Source organism: Hylaeus anthracinus, unplaced genomic scaffold, assembly GCF_026225885.1.
Source record: "Hylaeus anthracinus isolate JK02 unplaced genomic scaffold, UHH_iyHylAnth1.0_haploid 0, whole genome shotgun sequence".
In the NCBI taxonomy this organism is placed as follows: domain Eukaryota; kingdom Metazoa; phylum Arthropoda; class Insecta; order Hymenoptera; family Colletidae; genus Hylaeus; species Hylaeus anthracinus.
The window spans coordinates 26,331,494-26,340,593 of NW_026533254.1; the positions used below are offsets into that span (position 1 = coordinate 26,331,494).

Here is a 9,100-nt window from a genome sequence, read left to right on the forward strand (position 1 = left end):
GAGTCGGTCGATCGTTCGCGCCGCCATTCTTCGTCGAGATCAGCGACTGCTAGGTGATGTGTATTCTTGTCTATTGTTTAAGTGACATATAAATTAGTATGAACGTTGAAAATAGCAGTGTGCATAGACAGTTTGATGTCGGCGAAGCAGCGAAGGTATCCACGGAAAAAAGGACGAGTCGAATAGGGAAGCTGCGTGGACGACGACGGTGGAGATGTAAAAAGATTTACAAAGAAGAGGGAAAGTAGCAATCGACATGGCGTCGTTTACCAGAATCGCGCGGGAACTCGGGCAATTGCAGAATTGGTAAGAAAATATACGTAAATACTGTTCATCTTCGCTAAAATGCGACAAAAGAACGTTTTTCGTTTCGGGATATCGCGTTTCGTGAAAGTTGTTGTGTATTTTGTGACCTGTAAGCAAGGAAATTATAAGCAAGCATTGTAAACGAGGGAAAGCAGACTCGAAGCAGAGCTGGCTCTCGGATTCGGGGGCGCCCTGGGCAACTGTAACAAAGTAGCAATATCTAATGTTTAGTATTTTTATTTATTTTTCAGTTCTTCAATCCTAATCTTTTTTTTTAGGAATGAGACGCTCGTATACCTTTCTGGAAATGCTAGAGCTTTATTTTTCGTCTGAACCGGCTAGAATTTAAGGGAGTGGACTCCCGTGCCTTGTATGTGCTCGTACTCACTCACACAGCTCCACATCACTGTACAGGGTGTCCCAAAAATGTTGTAACACCTTGAAGGAGGTGGTTCGGGAGGTGATTTGAAACAACTTTTTCCTTAGTGAAAATGTTGTCAGAGGTTTCGTTGAAGAGATATTAACGGAAAACACTGACCAATCAAAGCGCGAGGATGCCGATGGAGCGCTCGCGGTAGCGAATGAGCGCGGCCGCCTATCGCGTAGCCACGCCTACTGCGGCCGCTCCAACGGTATCCGCGCGCTCTGATTGGTCAGTGTTTTCCGTTAATATCTCCTCAACGAAGCCTTGGGTAATATTTTCGCTCAGGAAAAAGTTGTTTCAAATCACCTCCCGAACCTCCTCTTTCAAGGTGTTACAACATTTTTAAGACACCCTGTATACGTACACGGAACTGCAAATTGTCCTATTTTTGTCTCGACAATGCAAATTTGAGACCTCTCAATAGTCGTTTCCGCTAGATAAATGTTCAAACTTGTGCGCAAGCTCCTATAGGTAGTCTACTTTTGCTTTTTCATGTCATAATTAAGAATATTCAGCAGCGTATGTTAGCTCAGACAACGTGGCAGCACTGACGCACCACCATATTGCTTCTTTTGTTCGCGAAATACTGCTGAATATTATTAATAAGAGGAGCCTATTATAGGAGCTTGCGCTCAAAATTGCATTTTCGAGACAAAAATAGGACAATACGCAAGCCCTTGCAGTTCCGTGTACGTATACAGTGATGTGGAGCTGTGTGAGTGCGTACGAGCACGTACAAGGCACGGGAATCCACTCCCTTAATGTTATTTTCTGAAGTGTAAAGATTCTATCCTCCATCCAGACAGAAAATAATCCTCTTCTGGACCGAAGGTATCCCATTCTTTTTCCGAAGTAGGAATGCTTTTGATACGGCGACGTCGGAAAAATTTGATCCTCGGTAATTCCGACGCATCGAATGGAAATTCCGGGATAATTGCCGCGTTAGTGTCGTCGCGTTCGGAATTTCGTAGTAGTTTATCACCAAATGCACCGTCTTCGCTTCGTCTCGCTTCTTCCATTATTTCCGTAATTCTCTTTGCCCTCCGTTCAAATGAAACCGTAAAACGAAAACATCAAAGGCCGCGTTCCGTCGCCGGCGAAGGAGAAACGTATCACGAAGTCGCTCGATGGCCCGACAAAGACGTATGTTGTCTTTGTACAGCCACGCCAGAGTGATTGATCAGAAAATATTTGCATGAGAAACATTCAGTCGGAAAAGTCGCGTGATCGTTTCGAATGGAGCGGAAGGTATCGAGAAATCGCTCGTTTTTTTTTGGCGAGGATAGGCCGAATTGATTTTGATATTACAAGTTCAGGGGTGGCTCTGTACATAGGTTTCAGAGGTGGTCGGTGTTGTGCATGCGTTTTTAAATTAGTATAATCCGAATGGGGTCGCTTGATTTTTTTTTTTGTATTAATTTTAAGCATTTAAACCCTCCTCCGTTTATTTTGCTGTAAAACATTTAATATTCTCTTCGATATTGTCTTTTGTTCATGCTATTGCAAAAAGTGCAGTTTTGATGACAAATTGGGTATACAATTTTTGTAACTATAATAGATACAATTTCATAACTTTTTGTGCAATTTTTAATTTCATATTTTTGTATGTTTTTGAACGAATTCTAAAACTATATTTTTTCATATTTATATATATTGTTACCTAGTCAATAAATCATCGCGAAATATTTACATACCTTCATTTTTTCTTGCGGGTTGCAGAAAAATCACAATCATACACCCTCGCTCAGAAGTATGAGGACACTTTCTTAATAGAAGTAAATGTTTAATAAAAGTTGCGAATATATAATTAATATCAATTACATCATTTACATTTCAATATGTTTGTGTCGCATTAGCGAATATATGTTACTAATATTTTTGTTAATATCAAATTAGTAATGATAAAAAGCTATAGAGATAGCTACATAATGTTAAAATTTCTTTTACCAAACTTGGATACTATCAACATGTTCGTTGTATCCGAAGTAACATTATCTCATTTATTTTGTAATATTTATGAGTATTTATAAATATTTTTGATATGTTGAACATTCTTTCTGAACTTTTCTATCTAAATGAAAGTTAGATAGAACTAATTGCACTATAAAATTGAATATGACACTCGAATCATTTAATACTATTAAATGTTGTTAAATACACACCCAATGTAGAATTTAGCTTTATTGTTGATAACTATTGTTATTGCAAAAAACCTATCATGTAGTGAGTGAATCGGATTATTTTTAACGAAATTACTTTTCAATTATGCAATCAGATTTTTAATGTTATTCATGTTATTTTTCATGTTATTTTCGTTAATTATTGTACAAATTATGTCATGTGTGGTTTCATGTTGTTGCTTCCGCAAAGTTCTGACAAAAATTGCCGGCATCGGTATTTTTATTTCTTAATGGCTCGGTTGTGGCCGTACGACATGTCGTACAACACGTTGTACGACAAATCGTATCGTATATGGGGCGTTTAACTTTCGAGTGGCCCACGCAGGGTCCCCGAAGGTTCTGTTCTAACGACCGTAGCAAGTACTAAACTCAAGGAACCTCTCGATTGTTAATAAAACACGTGGAAAACATAAACCAGTAAATTCGGAAATTTGGCGAGCCTCGGTTCTCTAAATCTGTATTGCTGTTACTACGCGACAGTCGGTTAGGGACGCCCTAGGTCAGTTGTCTTTACTTTCTATGCATGGATCGAAGCTTTTATCAACTTCTGTGTATAATACAATTAACTCCCTACAATTAACAATTGACTCCCTCTCTCTTCTTGAAATCTCAGAGAAAGGACGCTTTCACTTCCAGATCCCATTACTAACTAACCCAACGAAACTAATCCTATAAATTGCGCGAAAGTTGATTCCGACCGGGAGGTTGTGTGTCACAAAACGCGGGCGTAGCGGAGTGATTGGACGATTGAATCCGTACGGCGTACAATTAACGCGACACACCCAATATGCGGTCTCATCAGGGATATTCGACAACAGTAGAAGCAATTCTTCTCCAGTTCCGTTCATTAACGCGAATCGATCGTTGTCGGGCTGTGTTCCGCGCCGGTTCTACGCGACGATGACAGTTCTGGGTAATTCGTCATCGAGCAAACAAAGCCTCGAAGAGCCAGACCCCGTCGGCAGGTTTCGTGGCTAGCACGGGCCGCTCGATCGAATTCGATTAATTAGCACCGCCGCGGGGCATGTAACGACGCGAAGCTTTGGGGTTCGCACACTAGGCCGTCGCTTTTATTCCCGAAACGGAAACTTCCTTGCTCGTGTGTGACGTGACCATCCACCGTAACACCTCGCCCCTCGGAAGATGGCCCGGTTGAAAAACTTTTCGATTTACCGCGGCATGGAAAATCCGTGCAGCCCGGCAACTCCGTTTAGCAACTTTTAATTGCAACGGCTCGGTTCGTTCGTGGGAGTACGTGACGCGACGTCCGCAGGCGTCGAGGATTTTGCCGACGATACCGGTCGAAGGGGACGAAAGACTCGACATTGTTCCCGGCCGCGTAAAACGGAACAAAACGCTATCCCCTTACACGTAATAACCTCTCTCTAGACTTACCAGCTCCCGCGTACAGTGAATCTTTTCAGCGAAGCAACCGAAGAGAGGAAAACTGGAATCCCGTAGCGTTAACGAAATTTCCCATTAAACCGCGCGCCCATCCCGTTTCCGGATGGCATCGCGAATGCACGCTCGCGTTTCTCTTTTCCTCCCTTCGGTGCTTTTTTCTTCCGCGTGTTCGGACCTATTTCCCTCTCTCTTTCTCACTCGCCCACGGGGGAACGAAATTTTCCTGTCCGGGGGTGGAGGAAGCCGAGTGAAAAGAGTGCTCTCCGTGGGAATTGGAGCACGACATTCGAGAACGAATGTGCTTTCTCACGGGAATACCGTCGCGGAAAGCTGTGTGTTGTGGTCTTTACCTAAAGTGCGAGTGCGCCATACATCATGTCGCGAGAGAACGCGAAAGAAATCGTCCCGGTGCCCGACACCCACCGAGGACAATAGTCATCAATCGACTGGTCGAAGGGATACCGAACGCTTCGTTATGTTTCTATCGTTCGAGAGCGTTTCGGTTCGAAACGCGGTCGTTACTTTTGTCTCCGTGCTGCGCGGGATCGACCAAGTGCGAACGCGGCGCAAGGTCGGACGACGGAATTCTTTTGAGAGATTTATGGGTATGCGGAACGGTTGTGTTATTAATAGGTGTTTTTCTTATGCGTTTAACGTGTACCAGAAGATGGATGATCCTTTTTTCCGCCTTTCCGATGCGACGATGGTCATCAAGGATCGAAACTGAAGCGAATTTTAAGTGTAGCTTCTTATACCGATGTCGGACCGGTTTCACGTTCGCGGTAAAAATTTGTCGATATTTCTTACGGTTTTAGAGATATCAAGAAAAAATATAATATTCATTAACAATAAATCGCGCTATATTTTGCAAATGTAAATTTAATTACTCTTTATTCAAATTTCTGTTACTAAAAGGTATTCCGAAAATGATATAATTTTAGTAACTGAAAGTTGGATAGAGAGTAATTAAATTTACATTTGCAAAATGTAGCGCGATTTATTATTAATGATTATTTATGTTTCTTCCTGATATCTCTAAAACCGTAGGAAAAATTGGCAAATTTTTAACGCGGACGTTAAATCGGTCTGACATCGTATAAGAAGCTACACTTCTCTACTAGAAAGCGAATAGTGCAATCGCGAATAATCTTGAGATGAAATTAATTAAACGGGGCGGTTCAAGTTTCGCAATTTCACGAGACGCATTTCTGAGCGAACTAATGAAAGATAATGCGCCGGATAATCAAAGTCTCATGCGTATTACCGGTTCGATATATCGATACATCGACGAGGGGCGGGAGTTGCCTAAGGAACAGGAATGTTGGGGGATTTGATGGTAGGAAGCTAAATAGCGATTATCGATAATTAGGTGATTTTCGGATAAGGTTGGTTATACGGAACAGAAATGGAGAAAATGGAATAAAATAGTGGTCGCCGCGGGCTGAAGCTATCGTGCCGCGAATCGATACCTTATCTAGGCAAAATATTTATTCCCAATGAATTTTTGAGAAATGTACGTGCCGAAGTATGAAAAGAATATCCTATTTATCGAAGGGAAGAATGTATTAAATTTAGAACAGAGAATGTCGAATATTGAATTCATGGAAACTGTTCTTTGAGAAAATAACGAACTCGTTTAGTAGAGATCGTAGAACGTATTTCTTGTTCCGATTGAAATATAAATTATAGAGTCGTATATACACACGCGTGTACAGAAATTGCTTTTATAAAAGGTATAAATATCGATACACGTTGAATCGCATTGAATAGGTTCGATTGTTCCGAAATTATACCTATTTATGGCTGTTCAATCGTGCAGCCTCATTTAAAGATGCACTAATTTCGCTATAATTGCAGCACACATTGAGAAACGGTAAATCGCAGAACAAATAGAACACCCGAACTGAAGTGCACGGCACGAGGAACTGGATTAATTAGTAAATATAAATTGCGGACCGGCTAATATGGAATTATTTACACGATACACACGAGAAATCGGAACGTTACACAAATCGTATACGTAACGTTAGTTGTACAACGTGTCTCGTGCGTTAAAAATTAAAGTAACTCCGCCATCTCGTGGTAAAAATTTTTGGAACGCGCTAACTATCGCGAACGTTGAGCGTAGTATTTTAGCGAGAACAAAATAACCCACGAAAGTTTCAGGTACGTGTTCGCGTTTCAGAGATAAATGGTCTTTCTACTCCAAATAGTTTACTTCGCGTAAGTGATGAAACCACTGTTATTTATCTTAGAATCTCGACTTGGATGTGTGCATAAAAATGCATCCATTTTATCTTCGTGTTTTCACTCTCTCAAAATGATAGATTCGTCGAAAGTTATAAAGAAAAATAGAAGTAGCTACGTTGTCTGACCATACGCGGACCAGTTCCACTTGCAGCGCGTCAGATTTCGACAAATCTCCGCGTAACTTTCGGCGCGAGTATTATTAAACGTATCTCGGACAAAAGAAATAAAATGTAGAAGAAAAAAATATTTTCACAAAATATTACCACTAGCGATTTGTACAAGTAACGAGTACACGCGAGAAAAACTAAGGAAAAAGAAATTTCAAGGGCCTTCGACTTAATTTACCGTAAGTTTTTGTAACTTAATTTACGAAACACACTTCGTGCAACATACTTTGCACGCGTTACAGGTTGCACAACAGAAAAGTTAGGAGTGCGCCTCTTACGGTCTCGTTTTAGTCGTATCACTTTACGCGGTTAAACCGTCCCGGTGTATTATTCACACATCCCAGGTGTTTGGAGGGTCTACGAACAGCTCGGATCGTATAAACGTTTCGTCAACTTGACCCACCTGTGCTGCGGAGCTTATAACTGATAAACGGACCGTTCGTGCATATATATTCGCGACGTTCTAAAATTTGACGTGCAATCGCACAGGCTGTCGACTCTCGACATCGACAAATGGGATAAATCGTGAGTCACCACACTTCCTGATTATCGATGTTAACATTACCCCGATATTATTTTATCTTATCTTATCTTATTATTATAAGCAAGTCAAATGTATATAAAACATAAAATATTGTTTATGTTATGGAACAAAGTTTACTCATAAACCGTGTGTATTTCCTAGAAACGTTTACTCGATAAAGGGTTAATCTATATTTATATGTATAGTTTTTTATCTATACTTATATAAAGAGACAAGGTTTGTTTGGACGTACACGAAAATTTCAAAAACTACTTAACAGATTGATACCAAATTTGAACAGTAGCTTCTTTGCTTTCTCTGGAGTAATATAGATTGTGTTATTTTAAGAAAAATGATATTACATCCGCGTACAAATACGTAAGAATATGTTGAGCGGTCTGAGCCTATACTCGCTACTTCCTACCGCTCCCACCGCGTGTGTTTTTAAAAAGTTGTTTTGTCATCTGACGTTGGAAAGAACGCGATGTCAAGAGTTACGTTATATTTCATCTTTGTATCTCAAGAAATGGTTCGTGGAGTAGTTTGAAACAACTTTGTCCTTAGCGAAAATGTTGTCGGAGATTTCGTTAAGGAAATATTAACAGAAAAAATTCCGATTCCAATCAGAACGCGAGTAGTGTAGGCTACGCGCTAGTCGGCCGCAGTAGTATAGGGTACGCGCTGGACAGCCACAGTAGTGTAGGCTACGCGCTAGTCGGCCGCAGTGGTATAGGGTACGCGGTAGACGGCCGCAGTAGTATAGGCCACTCTCCACCGGCATACTCGCGCTCTGATGTGTCGGGTTTTTCCGTTAATATCTTCTTAACGAAGCCTCGGACAACATTTTCAAAAGTAAATTTTCGAAAGTAATTTTCGAAAGTAACTAGAATAACTAAAGTAACTAAAAAAGAAAAAAGAAAAAGAATTCATCCTGTACCTAATGTTTCTGACGAAACAATTTCAATCAATCATCCGAACCGTGTTTTCAACCGCTTTAACCGTGGATCCGGTCGTCCTCGATTCACCTGAATTTTCCTCTCGGAGAATTAGTCGCTCTAGTAACCGGGAGGTTCGATTAATAATTTTCGCATATATCGACACGGCCGCTTCCGCTCGAGCTTAATCCGTTTTATATAGAGTCGCAAAAAATTGGCTCAGCAAGATCTCAGAAGCGGATTAATGTAGAATGCCCCTTTCTGGATTAAACCCGGAATACTCTACCCTTTCTCGGTCATTATATTTCTTTTTTTTTTTTTTCTTTATTCCCGAGGACTAGTACTCGCCGCCATCTGCGCAGCAGTCGTCCAATTAATTCTCCGCGACAATTACCAGCGGTGTGGATTACAGTGAACTCGCTCAGCAAAAGTTTCCTTCCTTGTATGCGTCCGTGAATTGGCACGAGACTCGGTACAACGAAGAGGTGATTTGTTGCATAATTATACAATCGTTCCTTACAATGGACTGTTCGCTTTTGGATTCCGAGACGAGGCGGAACAATAATAAGCGTTAGAAATTACTTTCTTTTTGAGATTGCGAATCTTTATGCAAAATAAAATCTTCGCGTGCCTACAAAAATTGAACCTAAACAGGAATTTATTTTATTCTGCAAATATTACAACATGAACTTTACTTTCAATCTTTTTTGTATTCTTCGATATTGTTTGCATTTTGTAATTTCTTGCACGTTCAAATTTTGTATAAATGCATAAAGATCTGCAGTTTAATTATCACACATACATACACGGTGTTTGTATAGTGATTTATTTATTCTTCAAGTATACACTCAGTGTATCCGCGGACCAGTACGAATTTTAGTAACGCTTATAATTATGATAATCTAAGGATG

General features: G+C 40.5%; 1 protein-coding gene across 3 annotated transcripts in view; it reads left to right on the forward strand.

The window, feature by feature from the left end:
- LOC128892754 (octopamine receptor beta-2R-like) overlaps nt 1-9,100 on the forward strand; it is a 148,042-nt gene that overhangs the window by 60,255 nt on the left and 78,687 nt on the right. The window contains exon 1 of one of the 3 annotated variants that reach the window (XM_054153319.1): nt 187-306. The exons of the other annotated variants lie outside the window; for them this stretch is intronic. The gene's annotated coding sequence lies outside the window, so the exon portion shown is untranslated. Of the gene's footprint in view, nt 1-186; nt 307-9,100 lie in introns of those variants that run through there. 3 annotated transcript variants of the gene reach the window in all.